The 27,141-nt window shown below is 36.8% G+C and overlaps 1 non-coding gene across 1 annotated transcript; it reads right to left on the bottom strand.

Moving 5' to 3' along the window:
- Window positions 1-14,859: 14,859 nt before the first annotated feature.
- LOC118993288 (U2 spliceosomal RNA) lies at window positions 14,860-15,045 on the bottom strand. The gene has a single exon (XR_005067830.1). It is a non-coding gene; the product is annotated as a U2 spliceosomal RNA (small nuclear RNA).
- Window positions 15,046-27,141: the final 12,096 nt, after the last annotated feature.

Raw genomic sequence — 27,141 nt, 5'->3', positions numbered from 1 at the left:
AATCAGTTTATTCTATTTTGGCATGTGCATTTCAAGGATTTCAGAGGTTGTTTGTTTTTTAATTTTAGCATTCATGAGTATTTTTTTACAGTAGCTGAGGGTTTTTTGTTTGTTTTAAAGACCATTCTGTTTAAAGCTGTGAATGGCAAGAGTGTTAAAAACATGTTCTGTTCTCGTCTACATAAGATTGCCAAAACAAATTGCTCATTAAAAAGAAAAATGCATTACTAATGGGAATTTGGATAGTTATGCTTTATATGGTATTCATGCTAGTGCTGCAGTAATATTTTTCAGGTTCCTACAAAATTTTTGCTTTGTATTTGAATGATGAAGAGATTTGTTCACCTGGAAACACTTGGTTCAAATTTAACACTTTGTTCAATTATTTTCCTTGATATTAAAACGGATAATTCATTTTGATCAGATATATGATATACTTTTATATTTAGCAGTCCTATGAATTTTTGTCTAGCATGGTAAAAAAATTAAATCTAACCTTTTTTGTAAAACCTTTTTTGATGTAGGATATAAAAAGGTGCTACAGAGACACATTAGAACTTACAGGTTTGCAAACTATGAAAACATCCTCATATCCTCTAATTCTTGTAATAAAATCTTTTTTAAAAGAAATTTTTTAATTTTTAATTTATTTTTAGAGAGGGGAGGGGAGGGAAAAAGAGGGAGAGAAACATCAATGTGTGTTTGTCTCTCACACCCCAACCTGGGGACCTGGCCCACAACCCAGGCATGTGCCCTGACTGGGAATCAAATCGGTGACCCTTTGCTTCACAGTCCCATGCTCAATCCACTGAGCCACACCAGCCAGGGCTAATTCTTGTAATAAAATCTTTTAAAACCATTCTTTAATTTAAAACTAACTTTTACTGTAAAATAAATCTAATATAAACTTTACCATTTTAACCATTTTAAAATGTACAATGACATTTACTACACTCACCATTTCATGCAACCATCTGCATTCTCTAGTTCCAGAATATTTTCTTCATTTTAAAAGGAAACCTTTTATTCATTAAGCAGTAACTCCCCATTACCACTCTACCCAGCCTCTGGAAAAAACTAATGTGCTTTCTATCCCTGTGAGTTTGCCTAATCTGGGTATTTTACATCAATGGGACCATACAATATATGACCTTTTGTGTCTGGTTTTGCCTAGCTAGCATGTTGTTTTCAAGTGTCCTCCATGATGTAGCATGTTTCAGTACTTAATGCTATTTTATGGCTGAATAATAGTATGTATATACCATGTTTTGTTCATTCCGTTGTTGATGGACATTTGGGTTGCTTCCTCCTTTTGACAATTGTGAATAGTGCTGTTATGAGGATTTGTATAAAATATCTATTTAACTCCCTGTTTTCAAGTTTGAAGTGTACATCCAGGAGTGCAATTTTTGGGTTATGTGGTAATTCTGTGCTTCACTTATTGAAGAACCACCAAACTTTCCGCAGGAGCAGGAGCAGTAGCATTTTCACATTCCCACAAGCAATGTACAAGGGTTTCAATTTTTCCACACCTTCTATAACACTTGTTATTTTCTGTTTTTCCTATTACAGCTATCCCAGTGGCTATAAAGTATTATCTGAATTTCATTTCCTTAATGATTAATGATGTTGAACCTTGTTTCATGTACTTGTTGACCATTTGTACATTTTCTTTGGAGAAGTATCTGTTCAAATTTTTGGCTATTTTTTGAATGGTTGGTTTGTTTTTATGTTGTTGAGTTGTAAGAGTTCTTTATAAATTAGGGATACTAGACCCTTAGCAGATATAATGGTTTGCTAATATTTTCTGCTGTGGATTGTTTTTTCACTCATGTGATAGTGCCTTTTTCAAATTTATTTTTTAGTTATAGTTGACTTGATAGTGTCTTAATGAACAAAGCTTTTCATTTTAATGAATTCCAATTAACCTATTTTCTTTGGTGCCTTGTGCTTTTGGTGTCGTAGCTAAGAAACCATCACCTCACCTGAATTCATGATAATTTACACCTATATGTTCTTGTAAGAGTTTTTGGTTTTATTTTTTACATTTAGGTCTTCAGTCTCACTTGAGTTAATTTTTGCATATGGTATCATAAAAGCATCCAAATTGATTCCTTTGTATGTCGCTATCCAGTTGTTCCAGCACCATTTGTTGAAGAGACCATTTTTTTCCTCATTGAATGGTCTTGTCACCCTTGTTGAAATCAATTGACCATCTTTCTGTGGTTTTATGCCTGAGCGCTCAATTCTATTCCATTGATTTATATATTTATCGCTAAGTCATTACTACAGATTTGATTACTGCTTACTTTCAGTAAGTTTTGAAATTAGAAAATGTGAGTCTTCCACTTCTTTTTCAAGATTGTCTTTAGCTATTCGGGACCCTTGTTATTCCACATGTATTTCAGGATCAACTTTTATGTTTTTAAATGTCTTTTCAGTTTTTAAACCATTTGTTTTAACTCTTTAAAAAAGATGTTTCAATAATATTTTGTGCCTTCACTGTACATGCCTTACATTTCTCTGGTTGAATACATTCCTAAGTATTTTGTTCTTTTGCTGCTATTGTAAATGGATTTTTTTCACCTACTTTTCACGGTGTTCATTGTAATGTATACAATTTTGGTGTGTTAATCTTGTACCCTGCAGGTTAGCTGAACCTGTTTACTAGCTCTAATGTGTTATTGTGGATTTTTAAGGGTTCTCTATATAAAACATCTGTGTTGTCTATGACAGCAATTTTCAATCAGTGTGCTATGGCACAAGAATTTTTAAAACATGCAATTACTAAGGGAAAAAAGTTGAAAATCACTGGTCCATGAATAGAGATAGTTTTACTTCTTCCTTTCCAGTTGAGTTATGTTTTATTTCTCTGGCTGGAGCTTCCAATGCAATATTGAATAGAAATGGCTAAAGCAGGCATTCCTGTCTTGTTCCTCATCTTAGGGGGAAAGCTTTCAATCTTTTGCAATTTAGTATATTAGCTGTAGGTGTTTCGTAAATGTCCTTTATCATGTTGAGGAAGATGTCTTTCTATTAGTAGTTTTCTGAGTGTTTCTACAACTAAAGAATTGCATTTTGTCAAATGTTTTTTCTGCACCAATTGAGATGATCATATATTTTCCCCTTAAGTCTATTACATTGGTGTACAGTAGCCCCCACCATTATCCACAGATTCACTTTCCACAGTTTCAGTTATCCAGAGTCAACCACAGTTTGAAAATGTTAATTGGAAAATTTCAGGAAAAAATGTATAAGTTTTAAATTGTGTACCTTTCTAAGCAGCATGATGAAATCTTGCACCATCCCACTCCCTCCCACCAAGGACATAAATCATCCCTTTGTCTGGTGTATCCACCCTTGTCTACACTATTTGCCTCTCAGTCACTTAATAGCTGCCCATGTTATGAGAACCACTGTCATGATATCATAGTGCTTGTGTTCAAGTAAACCTTATTTTACTTAATAATTAACCCAAAGTGCATGACTAGTGATGCTGTTAATTTGGATATGCCAAAGAGAAGCCATAAAGTGCTCCTTTTAAAGTGAAAAGGTTTGTTTATAGAAAAAAAAGCATAGTACATACAGGGTTTGATACTTAATGATTTCAGGCATCCAGTGGGGGTCTTAGAACACATTCCCCATGAATAAGGGGGCACTACCTTATTACATTGATTGGTTTTCATGTTGAACCATCTTTGCATTCCTCACATAAGTCTGATTTGATCATGGTGAGTAACCCTTTTGGTATGTTGCTGGCTTTGGTCTGCTGGTATTGAGGATTTTTGCATCTCTTTTCATAAGGAATATTGGTATGTAGTATTCTTGTGGCATCTTTGGCTTTGCTATCACAGTAGTGTTGGCCTCATAGAATGAGTTGGAAAGTATTTGTTCCCCCCTTTTTTTGGAAGATTTTGAGAAGCATTGGTGTTAATTCTTCTTTAAATATTTAATAGAAGCCACCAGTAAAGCCATCTGGTCCTGGGCTTTATGGGGAAGTTGGTGATTATTGGTACAATCTCTTATAGGTCTGTTCAGACATTCTATTCTTCAATAAGTTTTAGTATTTCATTTCTAGGAATTTGTCAATTTCATCTTTAATGTCAATTTGAAATTTGTCAATTTCATCGTTATCTAATGTATTGGTATACAGTTGTTCATCACATTCTTTTATACTTTTTTTCATTTCTTTAAGGTTGATAGCAGTGTCCTGCTTTCATTTTGGATTTTAGTAATTTGGGGCTACCTTTTTTTCCCTTAATCTAGCTAAAGTTTTGTCAGTTTCATTGATCTTTTTTAAATTTGTTTTTTAATTACCATTTACTTTCCATATTATTTTGTATTGGTTTCAGGTGTAATACATAGTGGTTAGACAATTACATACTTTACAAAGCATTTTCCCCCTATATTGCCAGTACCTACCTGGCCCCATACATAGTCCTCACAATATTATTGACTATATTCCCTATGCTCTACTTTACATCCCTGTCACTATTTCAAAACTATCAATTTATAACTCTTAATCCTTTCATCTCTTTCACCTAGTACCCCAATCTACCTCCCCTCTGGCAACTGTTAATCTGTTCACTGTGTCTATGAGTCTGTTTCAATTTTGTTTGTTTATTTGGTTCTTTAGATTCTACATATATCTGCATTCCCACCAAAAGTGCACAAGGGTTTCCTTTTCTCTGTGTCTTTGCCAACACTTGCCATTTGTGGATTTATTTAATGATAGATTATTGATCTTTTTAAAAAACCAACTTTTGACTTTGTTGCTTTTTCTGTTCTATATTTCATTTATTTTCATTCTGATCTTTATTATTACATCCCTTTGCTAGCTCTTGGTTTATTTTGCTCTTTTTGTCATTTCTTAAGGTATAAAGTTAGTCCGTTAATTTGGAATCCTTTCTTTTTTAGTGTAGGCATTTATACCTATACATTTTCCTCTGGGCACTGCTTTTGCTGCATTCTATAAGTTTTGGTATGTTGTTTTTATTTTTTCTAATCTGTACTGTGATTTGTTTTTCTTTAATTCATTGGTTAAGAGTTGTTTGTTTAATTTCCACATATTGTGAAATTTTCAGATTCTTCTCTTAGTGATTTCTAATTATGCCCTATTGTGGTCAGAGAAAGTACTATATATGATTTCATTTTTTTTTAATTTACTGAGACTTGTTTCGTGGTCTAACATATGATTTATCCTGGAGAATGTTTGATGTGGATTTAAGAATAATGTGTATTCTGCAATTTTGTGTGGAGTGTGCTATATATGTTTGCTAAATCAAATAGGCTTATGGTGTTAAGTTCTCTATTTCCTTATTGATAGTCTTTCCAGTTGTTCTATCCATTATTGAAAGGTGGAGTATTGAATTTTCCAACTCTTATTGTAGAACTATTTTCCTTTTAAATTCTGTCTACTTTCATTTCATATATATTGGGATTCTGTTTGGTATGTAAATATTCACATGTGGCCCTGGCTGGTGTAGCTCAGTGGGTTGAGTGCGGGGCTGCAAATCAGATGATCGCAGTTCGATTCCCAGTCAGGGCACATGCCTGGGTTGCAGGCCAGTTCCCGGTAGGAGACACACCAGAGGCAACCATACATTGATATTTCTCTCCCTGTCTCCTTCCCATCCCCTCTAGAAGATAAATAAATAAAATCTTAAAAAGAAAAAGTAAATGCCTTTAAAAAATAAATAAATATTCACATGTGGCAAACACAAGGCCTGTGGGCCAAATCTGGCCCTCTACCTTGTTTTATCTGGCTCAGCACCTTGTTTCTACCTGGCAAGCTCTTGCTTAACTGTTGAGCAGTAGTTATACTTATACAGTCCTAAAATTACATTCGGCCCTTTGAAAGCAATTGTGAGGCTAATGTGGCCCCTGGTGAAAATGAGTTTGACACCCCTGATATATATGAGAGTTGTTTCTTCTTGGCAGATTGGCCTTTAATTTACAGGGGTGAGCAAAAGTAGGTTCATATAGGCTGGCTGGCATGGCTCAGTGCATTGAGTGGCAGCCTGTGAACTAAAGGGTCACCAGTTCAATCCCCAATTAGGGCACACACCTGCATTGCGGGCCAGGTCCCCAGTAGGGGGTGCGAGAGGCAACCACACATTGATGTTTCCCTTCCTTTCTCCCTAAAAATAAATAAAATCTTTAAAAAAAATAGGTTTGGGAGGAACTTACAGCCAAGATGGAGGCATAGGTGAAAACACTGTGCCTCCTTACACAACCAAGTTTAAAGACAACAAAGTTTTAGTAACAAAAATGCAACCAAAACACAGAAAATTGAAATATACGAAAGTCCGACAACAGTGAACTGTTTAGCCAGACCAATAAGAGGGGCGGAGCCAGCAACTGGCAGAGCTGGGTTAGAGCGGGGTCAAGCAGGAAAACTCGGCCAAACTGACCTAGCCTTCTGGGCAGTGGTTGCCAGATCCCAGGCATGGGGTAGTGACAAGCAGACCCAGTGAGAGTGCAATGCAGCAGGCTGACTGCAGCCCCACAGTCGTGTGCAGATAAACCAGGCAAAGGGGTGAGGACTGAGATGGACTGTGCAGGCCCCAGTGGCGGGAAGCAGCTGACCTCACCCCCACATACAGAGTCACAACCCAGTGACTGAATTGCGCCCCCTGCTGAACACCTAGGGCTCCGCTCCTCATACATAACAGGCATGAACAGACCAAAACATGGCTCAAGAACTCAAAGCCCCAGAGCCAATAACTCTAAGCAACCAAGAAATAGCCAACCTCTCAGATGCACAGTTCAAAACACTGGTGATCAGGATGCTCACAGAACTGGTCGATTTTAGTCACAAATTAGAGGAACAAATGAAGGCTAAACTAATTGGAATGAAGGGAAATGCACAGGAAACCAATAGTGATGTAAAGAAAACTGGGACTCAAATCAAGGGAGTGGACCAGAAGGAAGAAAACAACCAAACAGAAAAGAATGAAGAAACAAGAATTCAAAAAAATGAGGAGAGGCTTAGGAACCTCCAGGACATCTTTAAACATTCCAACATCTGAATTATAGGGGTACCAGAAGGAAAGAGGAACAGCCATGAGTGGAAAACTTATTTGAACAAATAATAAAGGAGAACTTCCCCAGTCTGGCAAAGGAAATACACTTCCAGGAAATCCAGGAAGCTCAGAGAGTCCCAAAGAAGTTGGACCCAAGAAGGAACACACCAAGACACATCATCATTACATTAGCCAAGATTAAAATGAAGGAGAGAATCCTAGAAGCAGCAAGAGATAAGGGGACAGTCACCTACAAAGGAGTTCCCATCAGACTGTCATCGGATTTCTCAAAAGAGACTTTACAGGCAAGAAGGGGCTGGAAAGAAGTATTCCAAGTCATGAAATCCAAAGACCTACAGCCAAGATTGCTCTATCCAGCAAAGCTTTCATTTAGAATGGAAGGACAGATAAAGTGCTTCTCAGATAAGATCAAATTGAAGGAGTTCATCATCCCCAAGCCCTTATTATATGAAATGTTAAAAGGACTTATCTAAGAAAAAGAAGATACAAAATATGAACAGTGAAAGGACAGCCAACTCACAGTGATTAACAACCACACCTAAAACAAAAGCAAACTAAGAGGACAGCTAGATCAGGAGCAGAACCATAGAAATGAAGATCACAGGAAGGGTTAGCAACAGGGGAGTGGGAGGAGGAGAAGTGGGGAGAAGGTACAGAAAATAAGTAGCATAGACAGTAGGTAGAAAATAGGCAGGGGGAGGGCAAGAATAGTAGGGGAAATGTAGAAGCTAAAGAACTTGTTACACATGGACATAAACCAAAGGGGGGAATGGTGGGGGAGGGGGTGTACAGGGTGGAGGGGAATGAAGGGGGGAAATAGGACAACTGTAATGGCATAATCAATAAAAAATATTTTAAAAAATAGGTTTATAGTTGTTAGTATGGTAAATAATATAATAGTAAATAATTGTACAAGAATAAGCTGTTTTGAGTACTCACAACTATAAACCTACTTTTGCTCACCCTGTGTATTGTTCTTTGTCTCTTGTAATAATACAGGTTTTTACTTAAAACTTTATTTTGTATGGTATTAGTAGAACCAGACGAGTTTTCTTTTGGGTACTATTTGCATGAAATGTCTTTCCATTCTTTCTCTTTCAACTTATTAGTGTCTTGGGATCTAAAGTGAGTCTTTGATGGATGGCCTATAGTTAATGTTTTTTAAATACATTCTTTCAACCTCTGCCTTTTTAAATTTGAGACTTTAATCCATTTACATTTAAAATAACTGAAAAGAAAAAACTGTCATTTTGCTCTCTGTTTGCTATCTATCTTGTCTTTTGTTTCTCAGTACCTTTATTACTGCTTTTTTGTGTGTTTCTTTTTTGAAGTATACATTTTGATTTCCTTTCAGTCCTTTGTCTGTATATCTTTTAGTTGTTTTCTTAGTGGTCACCCTGGGGATTGCAAATGTTATCTTAAATTTACAATGAATAGTATGAATTAATACCATCTTAGCTTTAATTACATTTAAAAAGTCTGCTCCTATACATCTCCACTATGCTTCCTTTATGTAGTTATGGTCACAAATTACATCTTTATACATTGTATATTCATTATCATAGAAACTAAATATTTTTCATGTTTCTTGATCAGCCTTAAGTAGCCAATGAGGCATTACATTGAAAACAATATAAATATCAAAGAGTGAGTTTTTAGGTATTCAACCATTTTATTTTGACTATGTTCTTGCTATGCATAAAATATTTTCTTATTTTTCATCACTATATGTTATAAGTTATTTTTAAAACATTTTGCAGATAGTAAGAAAGTTTTTAAGTATAAAGACATCTATTCCATTGTTGATTTCTTTAAATCATTGGTGTGTTTATATCTTATACAAATATTTTAAAAAGATCCTTAGTTGTCTGAAAAATTTTCACAATGGTTAACATCATAACTAAAAGGGAATTATGAAATATGCTAGATTTTTAAAGACAACACAAAAGCAAAGGCAAATTTTCTTAGAATCAGACCTACATGGTGAATGAGACTTCTGTCCTAAAACACTAACTGCAATACAGGCTGTGGAGTTGACATCTTTCAAAGATGTTTTTCTAGTTCCTCTATGAGTTACGGTGCTCGGATTATGAGGCAGAAAGATACTGCACAAACATTTTCCCCTTTTATATAACTTTCAAAAATATCAAATTCTTAATATACTTTGTATTTATAAAATGTCTAAGAATATCATGTCTTGCTTAACATGGTTTTGCATTTGATTATTTTAAGAGGAAATTAGGAGTAAATAGGTAGGCTGTTTTAACCAAAGGCAAGGGTAGCATGAAAGCCTCAAGGCTCTTAAATACATGGGGCCTGTGTTAACCTTCTCACCATACTTTTATGTAGGCAGTAATAAATAGAGGGTCATCTCCTTTACAACTGAAGTGGACTAGAAAAGTTCCTTGTTCCTTGATTATGTGCATATAAACCAGCATATATGCACATAATCCCCACATAGAACAGATCATTAGGTTCTATCATCTAAGAATGTGTATTTTGGGCCTATCAATTTTTAGTATAATACTAGAGCATACTATTCACTTAATTTCTAATTCATTGATCCAAAGCAGACCATTAAAATGTGCTATTTAGATTAAAGGAGTGGGGTGCAAGAAGCAATGATGACCAAAGTAATTGTCATCTTCAGAATAATTTTGTTGGAGAAGGTAAAAATAATATTGGCACTTAAATACTAATAAAGCTACTGTGGAAAATAGAAAGGGCATTTGGAATTTAAATGTATTACAGTCTTTGTTTTGTGCAGAGGGAGGATAAAGATACTATGCATATTAAAATTTAAGGATAACTAGAAATCCCACTCCTAATTTACCAAAGAGGAATGTAAACTTGTTCATATAGATGTCTTTATGTAAATATTTACAAAATTTTTATAATTACCAAAAACTTAAAACAACCAATATGTCCTTCAACTGGTGAATAGTTAAACAGTAGTATGTCTGTCCAATGGAAAGTTGCTACTTGGCAACTTAAAGGAATGGGGTATTGATACATTCAACAACATGAATAAATCCCCAGTGCATTATGCTAAGTAAAAGAAGCCAGAATCAAAAGGCTGCATATAGTACAATTCCATTTACATTACATTATGCAAAAGACAAAAACAGGAGTAGGAAACAGATCAACTAATTAGCATGGTTGGCATGGGGGAGGGGCTAACTAAAACGGGACAGTAAGAGGGAATTTGGGGAAGCAATGGAACTACTCTGGTTCTTACTTGTGGTTATTACACTATACATTTGTCAAAACTTTCAAGTGTACACCAAAAAATCAATTTTAGTATATAAATTTAATTTTTTAACATTTTAAGGGTGACCAAATAAGAAGCAAAATGTATAACAGCCAAACCAGTAAGGGGAGAAATGTGATCAGTCCAAAAGAGTCAAGAGAAAGGGGGCAGGAAATTAAGCTTAGAAAAAAACAAAGTTAATACAAAGCTCAAAATAATGTGGTTGAGATAGTTCTAATATAATTTAACTGAAAGGCCCCATAAACAATGGAAATGACAATCCAGACTTGGAGAAGATATTCATAGTGCTGATAACCAACACAAGATTACTATTAAGAAAATATAAGTAACTTTTATAAGTTACTGATCTCAAAGATTTCTGCAGCAAAAATGGGTTTATTCAGGAACAAAAAATAACTGCAATTTGGGACATAAGGTCTAATGGTGAATGAGGCACAAGCACAGAGAAACAGGAGAGGAAGGCTCTTTTTTGGACTTGGTAGGAGCTGTGGCAAATAAAGACTATCCATTGCAGGAAAGTGAAAGTTCAGAGTATAGTGAAGTGACTTCATTGCCTGAGTTATGGCAGTCTCCCTTTGGCTGACCTGTTACTGAACAAAGAGAAATCTTTTCTTCCTCATGTTGATGTTGTAAAGTAGTATCACCTCCTGTGAGAGATACAAGGGATGTCTCTTCCTGTTGGGGTCAGTAGTGTGCATTGAGTGACACATGGGTGTCACTCTTTTAGCCTCCTGGCACCATTAAGTGAAGTTTCCTTTTATTAATTTTTACAAAGTCAGTAAGAAACACAGGCAACTCAAAATTAGAAAATAATATGAACTGGCAAATCACAGAAGAGGAAACCCAAATGTCTAGAATCAAAAGGCTGCATATCGTATATTTCTGTAACGGAGAATGCAAAATAAAACAATGAAGTACTATTTCATATGTACTTTATCAGGTTGACTAAAATAAATAGGAAAGTCACAGCACTAGATGGTGGTGATAAGTAATGTCAACTCATCCATGGTGAGGATATAAACTGACACAAGTACTTTGAAAAGCAATATGGTGATGTTTTGTAAAGTGGAAAGTGTCCATATCACCATGGCTGGTATGGCTCAGTGGACTGAGCACAGGCCTGCAAACTGAAGGGTCACCAGTTCGATCCCTAGCCAGGGCACATGCCTGGGCTGAGGGCCAGATCCCTGGTAGGGGGCGTGAAAGAGATAACCACACATTGATGTTTCTCTTCCTCTCTTTCTCCCTCCTTCCCCTCTCTAAAAATAAATAATCTTTTAAAAAAAGGTGTCCAAGTTGGTCCAAAGGTTGTGGGTTATAGCCAAGCTGATTTAAAAAAGGTATCCATATCTTATTTGAGCAATTCTATTCTTAGATATATATCTGAGAGAAATTCTCTCATTGTGTACAAGGAGAAATATACAAGAATGTTTATCCCTATAATATCAGGAATTAGTAAAAAAAAAGTTGAAACTGTTTTGTTTTTTAAAAAATATATTTTATTGATTATGCCATTACAGTTGTCCTATTTCCCCCCTTCACTCCACTCCACCCTGCACACCCCTCCCCCACCATTTCCCCTTTATTTTATGTCCATGTATCACAGTTCTTTAGATTCTACATTTCCCATACTATTCTTGCCCTCCCCCTGTCTATTTTCTACCTATCGTCTATGCTACTTATTCTCTGTACCTTCTCCCCCTTTCTCCTCCTCCCACTCCCCTGTTGCTAACCCTCCATGTGATCTTCATTTCTATGGTTCTGCTCCTGATCTAGCTGTCCTCTTAGTTTGCTTTTGTTTTAGGTGTGGTTGTTAATCACTGTGAGTTGGCTGTCCTTTCACTGTTCATATTTTGTATCTTCTTTTTCTTAGATAAGTCCCTTTAACATTTCATATAATAAGGGCTTGGTGATGATGAACTCTTTGAGCTTGACCTTATCTGAGAAGCACTTTATCTGCCCTTCCATTCTAAATGAAACTGTCCCCTTATCTCTTGCTGCTTCTAGGATTCTCTCCTTCATTTTCATCTTAGCTAATTTAATGATGATGTGTCTTGGTGTGTTCCTTCTTGGGTCCAACTTCTTTGGGACTCTCTGAGCTTCCTGGATTTCCTGGAAGTGTATTTCCTTTGCCAGACTGGGGAAGTTCTCCTTTATTATTTGTTCAAATAAGTTTTCCACTCATGGCTGTTCCTCTTCCCCTTCTGGTACCCCTATAATTCAGATGTTGGAATGGTTAAAGATGTCCTGAAGGTTCCTAAGCCTCTCCTCATTTTTTTGAATTCTTGTTTCTTCATTCTTTTGTTTGATCGTTTCTTTTTTCCTTCTGGTCCACTCCCTTGATTTGAGTCCCAGTTTTCTTTACATCACTATTGGTGTCCTGTGCATTTCCCTTCATTTCAATTAGTTTAGCCTTCATTTGTTCCTCTAATTTGTGACTAAAATCAACCAGTTCTGTGAGCATCCTGATCACCAGTGTTTTGAACTGTGCATCTGAGAGGTTGGCTATTTCTTGGTTGCTTAGAGTTATTGGCTTGGGGCTTTGCGTTCTTGAGCCATGTTTTGGTCTGTTCATGCCTGTTATGTATGAGGAGTGGAGCCCTAGGTGTTCAGCAGGGGGGGCAACTCAGTCACTGGGTTGTGACTCTGTATGTGGGGGCGGGGTCAGAGAGGGGCAATGATGGTCCCCTCTGCTGCTTCCCGCCACTGGGGCCTGCAGAGTCCATCTCAGTGCTCCGCTCCTTTGCGTGGTTTATCTGTGCACGAATGTGGGACTGCAGTCAGCCTGCCACCTTGCGCCCTTGCTGGGTCTGCCCATTGCCATCCCACACCTGGGATCAGCCCACAGCTGCCTGTGCAGGTGGGTCCGGGGATCTTTCCTGCCTGACCCTGCTCTGCTGCTGGCTCCACCCCTCTTACCAGTCTTGCTGAATGGTTCGTTGTTGTCGGACTTCCGTATAGTTCAATTTTCTGCATTTTGGCTGCATTTTTGTTTACTAAAACTTTGTTGTCTTTAAACTTGGTTGTGGGAGAAGGCACAGTGTTTCCACCTACACCTCCATCTTGGCGGCAGTCTAATAATGCATTTTAATTCTATTTTGTCTTATGTTAATATAACCATGCTTGTTTTTGGTTACTGTTCGCTTGGTATAATTCTTCATTGCTTAACTGTCAGCAATCTGTATTCTTATGTTTTAGGTGTGTCTCATCCATATTAGCTGGATTTTCCTTTTTTCTCCTTAACTGACTAATATGTCCTTTACCTGGCAAGTTAAGTACATTTGCATTTATTGTGGTTATATTTATTTGTATTTGTTTCTTCCATCTTACTAGTTGCTCTGTATCTGTTCCAATTTTGTTTTTATCTCCTTCCTCAGCTTAAAAAATTGAATTTTTTGTTTTTTATTCCATTTCCCCACTAATTATTTGTAAATTATATATTCAATTTCTATTCTTTTACTGATTATCTTTTATTTGCTAGCATATATGTTTAACAAAGTTGAAAATTAATATCTAAGTTCTCACAATTAATATACAGATGTTAGAACACTTTTATTCTAATCACCTCTCTCCCAACTTACACAGTATTGTTGTCCAACATTTTAATTTTGCCCTCTTTTTAAAATGTAGCCCTGGCTGGTGTGGCTCAGTGGACTGAGTGCTGGCTTGCCAACCAAAGGGTCTCCGGTTTGATTCCTGGTCAGGGCACATGCCTGGGTTGCAGGCCAGGCCCCCAGTGGGGGTTGTGTGAGAGGCAACCACACATTGATGTTTCTCTCCATCTCTTGCTCTGTCTCTTCTCCCTCTCTAAAAATAAATAAATAAAATCTTTTAAAAAATGTAAATGCCTAATCAACTTGGAATAGATTTTGCATGTCAAATTAGAACATTAGTGTTTGCTCAAACACCACCTTCTCAATGAGGCTTACCATAGCCACTCTATTTAAAATATCAACCTGCGCCCTGACCAGTGTGTGTGTGGCTCAGTTGGTTCGGCCTTGTCCCCCAAAAGCAAAAGGTTGCTGGTTCAATGCCAAGTAGGGGAACACGCCTGGGTTGCGGGTTTGGTTCCCAGTTGGGGTGCATACAAGAGAAAATCTATTGATGTATCTCTCACACATCGATGTTTCTCTCTCTCTTTCTCCCTCCCTTCCCCTCTCTTTAAAAATAAATAAATAAAATCTTAAAATAAATAAATAAAATACTAACTTGCTTGCCAACCCCATGACATATATACTCCTGATTCCTCACTTGCCCTGCTCTTCTTTTTCCTTTTTCACGTATAACATGTTGCCTTTTAGCATACTATGCAATCTGTTTGTGTTATATGGAGCTTAAGCTCTGTTAGTGCGGAGACCTTTGTTTTCTTGATTTATATATCTCAAACACTTAGATCAATGTCCAGCCATTGTAGGTACATTTACTTTCCTGTGGCTGCCATAACAAATTACCACAAATTTAGTAACTTAAAACTGCAGAAATGTTCTCACAGTTCTACCGGCCAGAAGTCAGAAATCAGTTTCACAGGGCTGAAATCAATATGTTGGCAGGGCCACAGTCCCTGTAGTGGTGTCCAACCTGTGACCCATGGGCCGCACACAGTCAAGGATGGCTGTAATATGGCACAACACAAAATCATAAATTTACTTAAAACATTATGAGATACTTTTGTGATTATGTGTCACAATGTATTTACACTTGATCTTAGCCAAAAGGCCAAGAAGCAATGTCACATTGTATTTAATATAGCCTAAGACAACTCTTCTTTTTCAAGTGTGATCCAGAGATGCCGAAAGGTTGGACACCCCTGCAGAAGCTCTAGGGGAGAACTGGTTTCCTTGTCTTTTCCAATATCCAGATCTGTGTTTCTTGCATTTCTTGGTTCCTGTCTCCTTTCTTCATCTCTGAAGCCAGCAATGTAGCATCTACTCTCTCTGAGTCTGCTTTCCATTATATGGTTTTCCTCTCTTTTGTCTAATCTCTCTCTGCCTTTCTCCTATAAGGACACTTGTGATAGCATTTGGGCCCACCCAAATAATCCAAGATATTTCATCTCAAAATCCTTAATCACATCTGCAACCCCTGCTTCTTTTCTAAAAATAAAATGGGATTTTACTGGCTTCAAGGGTTGAGACCTGGTATCTTCAGCTGAATATTAGTCAGCCTACTATAGCAAATGGTAAATACATGCTGACTAAATGAACAAATTATTTTATACAAGATCTAGATTAATTTACATATTTGCAAATTTTTCCTCACTATTCCTTTTGGCATCTCAGAGCTTCTCCCTCAGTTAACTTACTTTCCTTCTGAAGTACATCTCTCAGAAATTTACTTGGTGTAGGTCTATTGGTATAAATTTGTTTTCATAACTGAGAATGTTTTTGTTTTAACTCTGTCTGTCTTAAAGTATTTTTTTTAGTGGAGAAAAAAACAAATTCTAAAAAAAAGTATTTTTTTAGTCACACAATTCTTAGTTGCCTGGTTAGTTTTTCCTTAACACTTCAAAAATTAAGCTAACATTAATACACTGTCTTCCAGCTTCCATTATTACACCAAAAAATCTGCTGTTAGCTTATTTTTTGTTTCATTACAGATGATCTGATTTACCACTCTTATTTATATATAAGAATGCCTCTTTGCAGCAGATGTTCTGCAGTTTCAATATGGAGAGGTGTGGATTTGTTTTTATTTGTCCTGCTTGGTAGTAAATAGTACTTCATTTGCATGAGCATTCATGTCTTTCATTAGTTCTGGAAAATTCTTGGCCATTATTTGTTTTTCAAATATTGACTCTCCTCCATGCTTTCTCTTCTCTGCCCCTTGAAACTAAATTTAACATGTTAGAGCTTCTCAATGTATCCTCTATGCCTCTTATCTCTCTTTTTAATTTTTAAAAAAGATTTTTATTTATTTACTTTCAGAGAGAAGGGAAGGAAAGAAGAGAGAAAAAGAAACATCAGTGTGAGAGAGAAACATCAATTGGTCACCTCCTTCTATGCTCCCTACTTAGGAATGGGACAGAATCCGCAACTCAGGCACCTGCCCTGCCCAAGGAATCAAGCCTCCCTTTGCCTTGCAGGAGGATGCCCAACCAACTGAGTCACATTGTCCAGGGCTCTCTTATTTCTCTGTAATGTTTTCCATCTTTAAGGCTGCATTCTGGATCATTAATTTAGACCTGTTTTCCAATAAACTAATTCTGTGTTCAGTGTCCAATTTTCTGATTAATTTATTTAATGAATTTATTGAATTTTAAATTTCAGTAATATATATTTTTATTTCTAAAAGTCCCATTTGCTTCTTATGTGGGTCTACCTGGTCATTTTGATTGTCTGTTGTTGCTTGCTCATTTTTGTAGTTATTTCTTTTAATTAAATATTTTTCTTATATTAATAACTTTATATCCTGCATCAGATAATTCCAATATCCAAATGTTTGGGGGGTATTAGTTTGTTCTTTATTATTTCTGCTCACCCATTCATGGTGGTTTGTTTCCTTATATGCTTGTCATTTTTTGTCATTGTCATTGTCATTTTAATTTCCATTTCCTTGATTACTAAGATTGAGCATCTTTTTCATATTTTATTTGGCCATTTGGATTTCTTCTTTTGTGTTGTTCCTGTTCAAGTATTTTGCCATTTATCTTATGGGTAATCTGTCTTTTTCTTACTGTTTTATATATTTTATTTTATTTTTTAAAGGCTTTTTATTTTTTTAAAATATCTTTTATTTATTTACCTTTAGAGGGGAAGGGAAGGAGAGAAGGAGAGAAACATCAATGTATGGTTGCCTCTGGTGCGTCCCCTGCTGGGAACTAGCCTGCAACCCAGGCATGTACCCTGACTGGGAATCGAACCACGATCATGTAGTTTGCAGGCCCGTGCTCAATCCACTGAGCTACACCAGCCAGGGCCTGTTTTATATATTTTAGATTAGCTTTGGTCAATAGAAATAAAGTGTGAGCCACGTGTGTAATTTTAAAATTTCTGGTAGCCATTTTAAAAAAGCCAAATATGAACAGGTAAAATTAATTTTAATATATTTTATTTAACCAAATGTATTAATATTTGTCAGAGTCTTCAGAGAAACAGACAGAAATATATATATATGGAGAAAGAGACAGACAGACCAAAAGAGAGAGAGAGAGAGGGTTTATTATGAGAAATTGGCTCACATGATGATGGAGGCTGAGAAGTCCCAAGATCTCCGGTTAGCAAACAGGAGACTCACAAGAGCTGATGGTGTAGTTCCAGTCCATAAAACCAGCAGAAGTGAGACTACAAAAGAGCTGATGTTTCAGTTAGTGTCCAAAGGAAGGAAAATGCTGATGTCCTACCCTAGCAGTCAGGCAAGAGGAAATTACAACTCACTCTTGGAAGGATCAGCCTTTTAGTTCAGGACTTCAACTGATTGGATGCAGCCCATCCACATTAGGAAGAGCAATCTGCTTGACTCAGTCTCCTAATTCAAATGTTAGTTTCATCAAAAAAACTCCTTCACAGACCTATTCAGAATAATATTTGACCAAATATCTGGGCACCCCATTACCCAGTTAAGCTCACACATAAAATTAACCATCATATGCAATGTGTCCAAAATATTTTCATTTCAACATATAATTAATATAAAATATTAATGAGATATTTTTACATTTTTATGCTAGGTCCTCAAAATCCAGAGCGTAGCCTTGGCTGGTATGGTTCAGTTGGTTGGAGCATCATCCCATACACCAAAAGGTTGGAGGTTCCATTCCCAGTCAGTGTACATAACCTCATTTGTGGGTTTGATCCCCAGGTGGGATGAGTGTGGGAGGTAACTGATCAATGTCTCTCTCTCTCTCTCTCATCAATAAACATGTTTTTAAAAACTGGAAAAAAACAGTGTATTTTACACATAGAGCCCATCTCTATTTGGATGTGCCACATTTCTTGTGTTCAGTAGCCACATAAGGCTAATGGCTATCGTATTAATTGCATTATACATATAGCTTGCCTTTTCACAGTCTTAATTGTATCTTTTGATGAAGTTCTTATTTTTTTTAATTTTTTTAAAACATTTTATTTATTTATCTTTAGAGGGGAAGGGAAGGAGAGAGGAAGGAAAATCAATGTATGGTTGCTTCTCGTGCATCCCCTGCAGGGAACTGGCCCCTGCCGGAAACTGGCCTGCAACCCAAGCATGTGCCCTGACTGGGAATTGAACCGCGATCATCTGGTTCACAGGCCCGCATTCAATCCACTGAGCTACACCAGCCAGGGTTTGAAGTTCTTAATTTACTTCAGTCAAATTTATCCATCTTTTCCATGATGGTTAGAGCTTTTTGTATATTAAGAAATATTTCCTTACCATAAGATCTGAAGAATATTTTCTTCTCAGAAGATTTATTGTTATAACCTTCACATTTAGATTTATAATCAATCAACTTGGAATAGATTTTGTAGGTATAGAATGAGGTTCAGGTCAGGTTTCATATTTTTCAATATTGAAATCCATTTGAGCACCATTTATTGGAAAAAAACTGTGTTTCTCCCTCAATCTGCAGGGCCAACTCAGCATATTTCAAGTGTCCATATACATGTAGGTCTATTTCTACATGTTCATTAGTATATTTGCTATCTATGAACAAATAATATCTGAGTTACTAATCATATGGTAAATCATGATTTTGGGTAAAGCACATCCTCTCATTCTGTTCTTCTACAGAATTGATTCTCAAAGTGTGACATTAGTACCAACTAGAAATTTATTAGAAATGCAAATTTCAGGCTCCATTTCAAACCTACTAAATTTGAAAGTCTGAGGGTACAGCTAAGAAATTTGTGTTCTAAAAAGCACTCCTGTACACCTGAAGTGTACACTCTAAAGTTTGAAAACCACTGTTCTGGAACAGGGATTAAGAAGCTATGACTTGCAGTTCGAGTATGGCCAGCCATCTGTTTTTGTACTTTAAGCTAAGACCTTTTCAAATGACTGTTAATAGATTTTTATGAATAAAAATAAATTTTTATGATTTTCCATAAAGATTATATACATCATTACTTAGATTTAATCTTTTCAATGATTTTTATTGCATTTGTCTATTACCCTTTAATCCCTTTATACCCTCCTCTCCCCCACAATCAACACCCTGTTGTCCATGTCTATGAGTCCTTTTTGTTTTTTGATCAATGCCTCCACCCCCTACCCACCCCCTCTTAGCTGTTATCTTGCTCTCTATCTATGAGCCTGTTTATTTTGCTTGTCACTTCAGTTTGTTCATGAGATTCCACATATGAGGGAAATCATGTATTTTTCTTTTCTCTGACTGGCTTATTTCACATAGCATAATGTTCTCCAGGTCCATCCATGCTGTCACTAAGGGGAAAACTTTCTCTTTTTTATGGCTGAGTAGTATGCCATTGTGTAAATGTCCCATAGTTGTTTCATTCACTCATCTATTGATGGACACTTGGGCTGCTTCCATATCTTGGTGACTGTAAATAACACTGCAATGAACACAGGGGTGCTTGTGTTCTTTTGAATTAGTGTTTTGGGTTCCTTCGGATATATTTCCAGAAGTGGATCACTGCATCAAAAAGCAGATCCATTTTTATTTTTTTGAGGTATCTCCATACCGCCTTCCACAGTGGCTGCACCAGTCTGCATTCCCACCAAGAGTGCAAAAGGGCTCCCCTTTCTCCACATCCTCACTGGCACTTGTTGTTTGTTGATTTATTGATGATGGCCATTCTGATCTATGTAAGGTGATATCTCATTATGGTTTTAGTTTGCATGTCTCTGGTGATTACTGAAATTGAGCATCTTTTCATATGTCTATTGGCCATATGTATGTCTTCTTTGTAGAAGTGTCTATTCAGGTCATTTGTCCATTTTTAAATTGGGGTGTTGGGTTTTTTGGTGTTGAGTTTTTTAAGTTCTTTATAGACTTTGCATACTAACCCCTTATGAGGTGTATCAGTAAATATGTTCTCTCATTATTCAGGTTGTATTTATTTTATTAATGTTTTCCTTGGCTGCACAAAAATGCTTTAATTTGATATAGTACAATTTATTTATTGTTTCTTTTGTTTCCCTTGCCTAGGGAAATATATCTTATAAAATATTGCTATGGGCTACATCTGAGATTTTGCTGCCTATATTTTCTTCTATGATTTTTATGGTTTTGGGTCTAACATTTAACTCTTTGATACATTTTGAATGTATTATTCTGTGTGGTGTACAAAGGTGGTCTAGTTTCATTTTCTACATATAACTGTCTGATTCTGCCAATGCCATTTATAGAATAAACTATCTTTAGCCCATTGTATGTGCTTGCTTCCTCTGTCAAATATTAATTGACTATAAAGTTGTGGGTTTATTTCTCGGCTCTCTATTCTGTTCCATTGATCTATGTCTCAGTTTTTATGTTGTTTTGACTACTGTGGCCTTATAGTATAGTTTGATATTAGGTAGAGTGGAATAGAATTTCTTCTATTCCTCCAACTTTATTCTTCTTTCTCAAGATTGCTATAGATATACAAGGCCTTTTGTGGTTCCATATAAAGTTTTGAAATATTTGTTCTAGTTCTATGAAATATGTCTTCAGAATCCTGATAAGGATTGCATTGAATCTATAGATTACTTAGGGCAGTATAGACAGTTTAATTATGTTAACTCTTTCTGTTCATGAACATGTATGTGCTGCCACTTATTTGTACCTTCTTCAATTTCTTTCTTCAGTGCTTTATAATTTTCCAAGTACAGGTCTTTTACACCCTTCTTTAGATTTATTCCTAGGTATTTTGTTCTTTTTGAGGCACTTGTAAATAATTTTTTTTTAATTTCCCTTTCTGTTAATGGAAGAATTAACATCATTAACATGCTCATACTACCAAAAGCAATCTATAGATTCAACACAATCTCTATCAAAATACCAATAACAAATTTCACAGATATAGAACAAATCTTTCAAGAAATTATATGGAACCATAAATGACCTCCAATAGCCTCAGAAATTTTAAGAAAGAAGAACAAAGTAGGAGGGATCACAATACCTAATATCAAACTATACTACAAGGACACTGTGAAAAAAACATCCTGGTACTGGCATAAGAACAGACATATAGATCAATGGAACAGAACAGAGAGCCCAGAAATAAACCCAAGTCTCTATGGTCAATTAATATTCAACAAATGAGTAGGAGCATAAAATGGAGTAAAAATAACATCTTCAATAAATGGTGTTGGGAGATCTGGACAGCTACACGAAAAAAATGAAACTTGACCACCAACTTACTCTATACACAAAAATGAACTCAAGATGAACTTATACTTAAATATAAGTAGTGACACCAAAAAAGTTCTAGAGGACAACACAGGGAGGAAAATCTCAGATATTCCACATAGCAATATTTTCACTAATATATCCCCTAAGGAAAGGAATATAAAAGAAAGAATGAACAAATGGGACTACATCAAATTAAAAAGCTTCTGCATGGCTAAAGAAAACATCAGGAAAATAAAAAGGGAATCAACCACAAGGGAAAACATTTGCCTGTGATACCTCAGACAAGGGTTTGATCTTCAAAATATATAAAGAAGTCACACAACTCCACTCCAGGAAAACAAACAATCCAATTAAAAAATGGGCAAAGAACCTGTACAGACACTTTTCCAAAAAGGACATACAGATAGTCCATAGGCATCTGGAAGGATATTCAACATCACTACTCATTAGAGAGATGCAAATTAAAATCACAAGGAAGAGTTCTGGCCAACATGGTGGTGTCGGTAGAAACACTTTTCTTTCTCACACAACCAAAAGAAGGATAACAAACAGTTTAAAAACAATAAACAACCATAACTGCCAAAAAATCAAACTGCATGGGACTCTGACAACGAAGGAGTTAAAGAAACATTCATCCAGACTGGTAGAAGGGGTGGAGATGGGCAGCTAGGTGGGCAGAGAGGATCCACAGCAAGGTGGTGGACCATGTAGGTGAGGCAGGGTTGGCTGACTGGGACACTAAAGACTCAAAACCTATAGCTGTAAAATACTGTGGGGGTTGTGAAGGCAGGAGAAATTCCCACTCTCACAGGAGAGTTCATTGGAAAGTGGGGCTAGAGGGGAGCTAGCAAGTGGCATTGTTCCCTTTCTGACCCCTCCCCCACAGACAGTGCCACAGAGCAGCAATGAGGGTTGCCCCACTCTGGCAAATACCTAAGGTTCCACCCCTTACAATGTAACAGATGTGCCAAAACAAAGAAATATGGCCAAAATGAAAGAACAGACCAAAACTCCAGAAAAAGAGCTAAGCAACAAGGAGATAGAAAGCCTATCTGATGCAGAGTTCAAAACACTGATAATCAAGATGCTCACAAAATTGATTGAGCTCAGTCACAAAATGAAGGAAGGAATGAAGGCTACAAAAAGAAAAATAAAGTAAAATATACAGAGAACCAACAGTGAAGGAAAGGAAACCAGGACTCTAATCAAGATTTAGAACAAAAGGAAGAAATATCCAATCAGAACAGAATGAAAAACAAAAATTTTTCAAAATGAGGAGAGGCTTAGGAACCTCTGGGACAACTTTAAGTGCTCCAAAATCTGAATCATAGGGGTGCCAGAAGGAAAAGAAGAAGATCAAGAAATTGAAAACTTATTTGAAAAAATAATGAAGGTAAACTTCCCCAGTCTGGTGAAGGAAATAGACTTCCAGGAAATCCAAGAAGCCCAGAGAGTCCAAAAAAAAGTGGACCCAAGGAGGAACACACCAAGGCACATCATAATTACATTAGCCGAGATGAAAGATAAGGAAAGAATTTTAAAAGCAGCAAGAGAAAAGGAGACAGTTACCTACAAAGGAGTTCCCATAAGACTATCAGCTGATTTCTCAAAAGAAAACTTACAGGCAAGAAGGGGCTGGAAAGAAGTATTTGAAGTCATGAAAGGCAAGGACCTACATTCAAGATTGCTCTATCCAGCAAAGCTATCATTTAGAATGGGAGGGAAGATAAAGTGCTTTCCAGATAAGATCAAAATAAAGGAATTCATCATCAGCAATCCCTTATTATATGAAATGTTAAACAGATTTATCTAAGAAATAGGAGATCAAAAACTATGAACAGTAAAAAAAACAACAAACTCACAACTATCAACAACTGAACCTAAAAAACAAAAGCAAAAATTAAGCAAACAACTAGAATAAGAACAGAAGCATGGAAATGGAGATCACATGGAGGCTTATCAGTGGGGAAGAGGAAGGGAGAATGGGGGGAAAGGTATGGGGAATAAGAAGCATAAACGGTAAGCATAAAATAGTGGGAGGTTAAGAATAGCATAAGAAATGGAGAAGCCAAAGAATTTATATGTACAATCCATGGACATAAACTAACGTGGTGAAATGCTGGTGGGTCGGGGGTTCAGGGTAGAGGTGGGTAAAGGGGAGAAAAATCTGGGACAACTGTAATATCATGATCAATAAAATATACTTAAAAAGTAAAATTTATATATATATATATGTGTGTGTTTTTAAAAAGCACAATTAGACACCACTTTATACCAGTAAGAATGGCCATCATTAGCAAATCAAAAAACAAGTGGTGACGAGGTTGTAGAGAAAAGGGAACCCTTGTGCACTGCTGGTGGGAATGCAGACTGGTGCAGCCATGTGGAGAACAGTAAGAAATTTCCTCAGGAAACTTAAAATGGAACTGCCTTTTGACCCAGCAATTCTGCTGTTGGAATTAGACCCTAAGAGCCCTGAAACACCAATCCAAAAGAAACTATGCACCCCAATGTTCATAGCAGCATTATTTACAATAGCCAAGTGCTGGGAACAGCCTAAGTGCTCATTGTAAGTGAGTGGATCAAAAAACTGTGGTAAATTTATGTAATGCAATACTACACAGCAGAAAGAAAGAAGCAGCTCATATCCTTTCCAACAGTGTGGATGGAACTGGAGAGCATTATGCTAAGTGAAATAAGCCAGGCAGTGAAAGACAAATACCATGTGATGTCATCTATAAGTAGAACCTAATCAACAAAATAAACAAATGAGCAAAATGGAATGAGAGACATGGAAATAAAGAACAAACTGATAGTGATCAGAGGGGAGGGGTGAGGTGGATGACAGCGGAAAGAAGGGGAATGGTCACGTCAAGGAACATGTAAAAAGGAACCAGGGTCAAGGACCATGGGATAGGAATTGTCTTTGGAAGCAGGGGTTGGACAAGGCAGGGGAGAGCAACAGGGGAAAATTTGGGACAAGTGTAACTGAACAAAACTTTTTTAAAAAGTGGTGGTACAATTGTACAATGGAATACAACACAGCTATTAAAAAAAGAGGAAATCTTACCTTTTGTGACAGCATTATGTTAGGTGAAATAAGCCAGTCAGTGAAAGACAAATATCATATGATCTCACTTATATGTGGAATCTAATGAAAAAAATCAACAAAATAGAAACAGAGACATGGATACATGGAAAAGACTGACAACTGTCAGAGGGGAGGGATGATTGTGGACCTAGATAAAGAAGGTGAAGGGATTAAACATATATATATATATATATATATATATATATATATATATATATATATCACATGACACATAGACACAGAGTGATGATAGCCAGAGGAAAAGGGGGGTGGGAGGAGGAGGAGGTGGGCAAAGACAGGGAAATGGGGGCAGAAAGAGACTTTGCTTAGGGCAATGGGCACACAATGCAGTGTGCAGATGATGTTTTGTTGAGTTTTAAACTTGAAATTTGAATGATTTTGTGAACCTATGTCACCCCGATAAATTCAATTTAAAAAAAGAATAATGCTCTCAAGGTCCATCCCTGTTGTCACAAATGACAGGATTTTCTTCTTAATCATGGCTGAATAACATTCCATGGATTTCATCTCAAGACTAAAGGTCAGCAATGAGCAATTTCCATGGACAGATTAGTAATGTTAACTAAGTCCAGAGCAATGGGAAGGGCCCGGTAGCTAGGGGACAAAATCCAAGAGCTCGGCCAATGCTGCTTTTTCTCTTCCTCATCCCACCAACAGAGCAAGCAAGCCCTTCCTTTACCACTTTCCCAGGCACATACACCTGGGCCATTAAGAATGTCCAACCCTTGCCAAGAATCCAACCATTATCCTTAAAGAAATCAATGTGGGAGGTATGATGACATGGACAGAGCACTGGACTTAGAGACACAAGATCTTAGTTTATTTCTATCTCCATCACTATCTAGTGGTGAGACCTTGAGCATTTCTGGGTTGTACTGTTTTTATCTGGAAATGGGGGAAATAATTTTCTTACTTTCATGCATATGATTGTTGCGAAGATGAAATTAAATAATAAGGAAGGCACACGGTGTTGAGTAACAAGCATGTTGGACCCCACAGAATGACACTTCCAATTCCAACATAAATACTTCATGGTTGTGTGACATTGGGGAAGATACTTAACTTTTCAGAGCCTTTGTTTCTTAACCTGTAGATTGTATAAGTAATATCAGTCTCACAGGGACATTGTGAGGATTAAATGGCATACTGTTTAGAAGTGCCTGGCCTCTAATAGTCACTCAAGCAGTGGTAATTATATTACCAAATATAGGTGATAATATTTTATAAAATTATGTACAAATAGACTAAGGGGGTGCACAATGGGAGGAATTCACTGCTTTTTTTATTTTCAAAGAATGTGGCCCTTCTTTATAAGGACTGATTATCCTGGCTCTTTGCCATTACACCTTTAAATTCAAGATTTCACAATAATAATTTTCAGAGAAGCTCAGGATGGCAGTGTGCTATAAAAGAGTTGAAAAGAGAAGTCTGCAAAGTGGGCAAAAACCTCTAGCTCTACACTGTACTCCACCCTGCAAATAAGGTTCTTTAGGAATTAGCTTAGGACTCTCAATTCCTCAATCAAAATACATGGTTCTTTTTTAAAGATTCTATTTATTTATTTTTAGAGAGGGGATGGGAGGACAAAAGAAAGGGAGAGAAACATCGATGTGCAAGAGAATCAGCTGTCTTTTGCCTGTGCCCCAATGGGGGACCTGGAAAACAACTGAGGCATGTGCCCTGACCAGGAATTGAACGGGGCGACCTTTCAGTTGTGGGCAGATGTTCAACCCACCGAGCCACACTGGTCAGGGCATGGTCTTTATTTTTTTTACCTTCATATGCACGGCATTCTTCACATGTTGCATGATCCAGTGTGCCTATTAGAATGTTTACTACTCTTCAATTACCCATGTATATTTTTGTGAAACACTGGTAATTTTCATACATATTTATTTTAATTTAATTTCTATTATGACTCTATGTTCCTTCTTAGTGGAACTTTCAACATTCTCACTGCTTTTACATGTAACAGATATATGTTAATATCCCTTAACTGCTCAAACCTAAGCAAAATCACTGCAAATAGGCCTGATGAGCACCATTGCCAGAAACCGAAATGATAGTCAATAATCATCTGCTTGTGGCTGAGAGTTGATGACATTTGGCGTCCATATAAGTTTGTAGCTCTAAGAAATGTCTCAAGTGGAGGAGTTTTTGCATATCTAGGGAAATGACTATATGCCAAGCACTGTGCTAGGGTCCAGGAGTGCAGTGGGGGGCAAGACACACCTACTCTCCCCAAATTTTCAATGTAACAAAGGGCATAGATCAGGAAATGGGCTCCTGCCATGCAGAGTGATGAAATGATGGGGAGCTATAGAAGCACAGAAGCAGGTCATCTACCCAGACTTGGAAAGCAGAGGAGGCTTCTGGAGGAAGTGATATCTAAGCTGAGACTAGAATGAGTAGAATTAACAGGTAAAGATGGAGAGAAGATCCT

The sequence above is a fragment of the Sturnira hondurensis genome, unplaced genomic scaffold, assembly GCF_014824575.4.
Source record: "Sturnira hondurensis isolate 20B ecotype Veracruz unplaced genomic scaffold, ASM1482457v3 Scaffold0008671, whole genome shotgun sequence".
Lineage (NCBI taxonomy): Eukaryota > Metazoa > Chordata > Mammalia > Chiroptera > Phyllostomidae > Sturnira > Sturnira hondurensis.
Note: the sequence above shows the minus strand (reverse complement) of the source record. Positions and strands in the feature narration are given on the sequence as shown.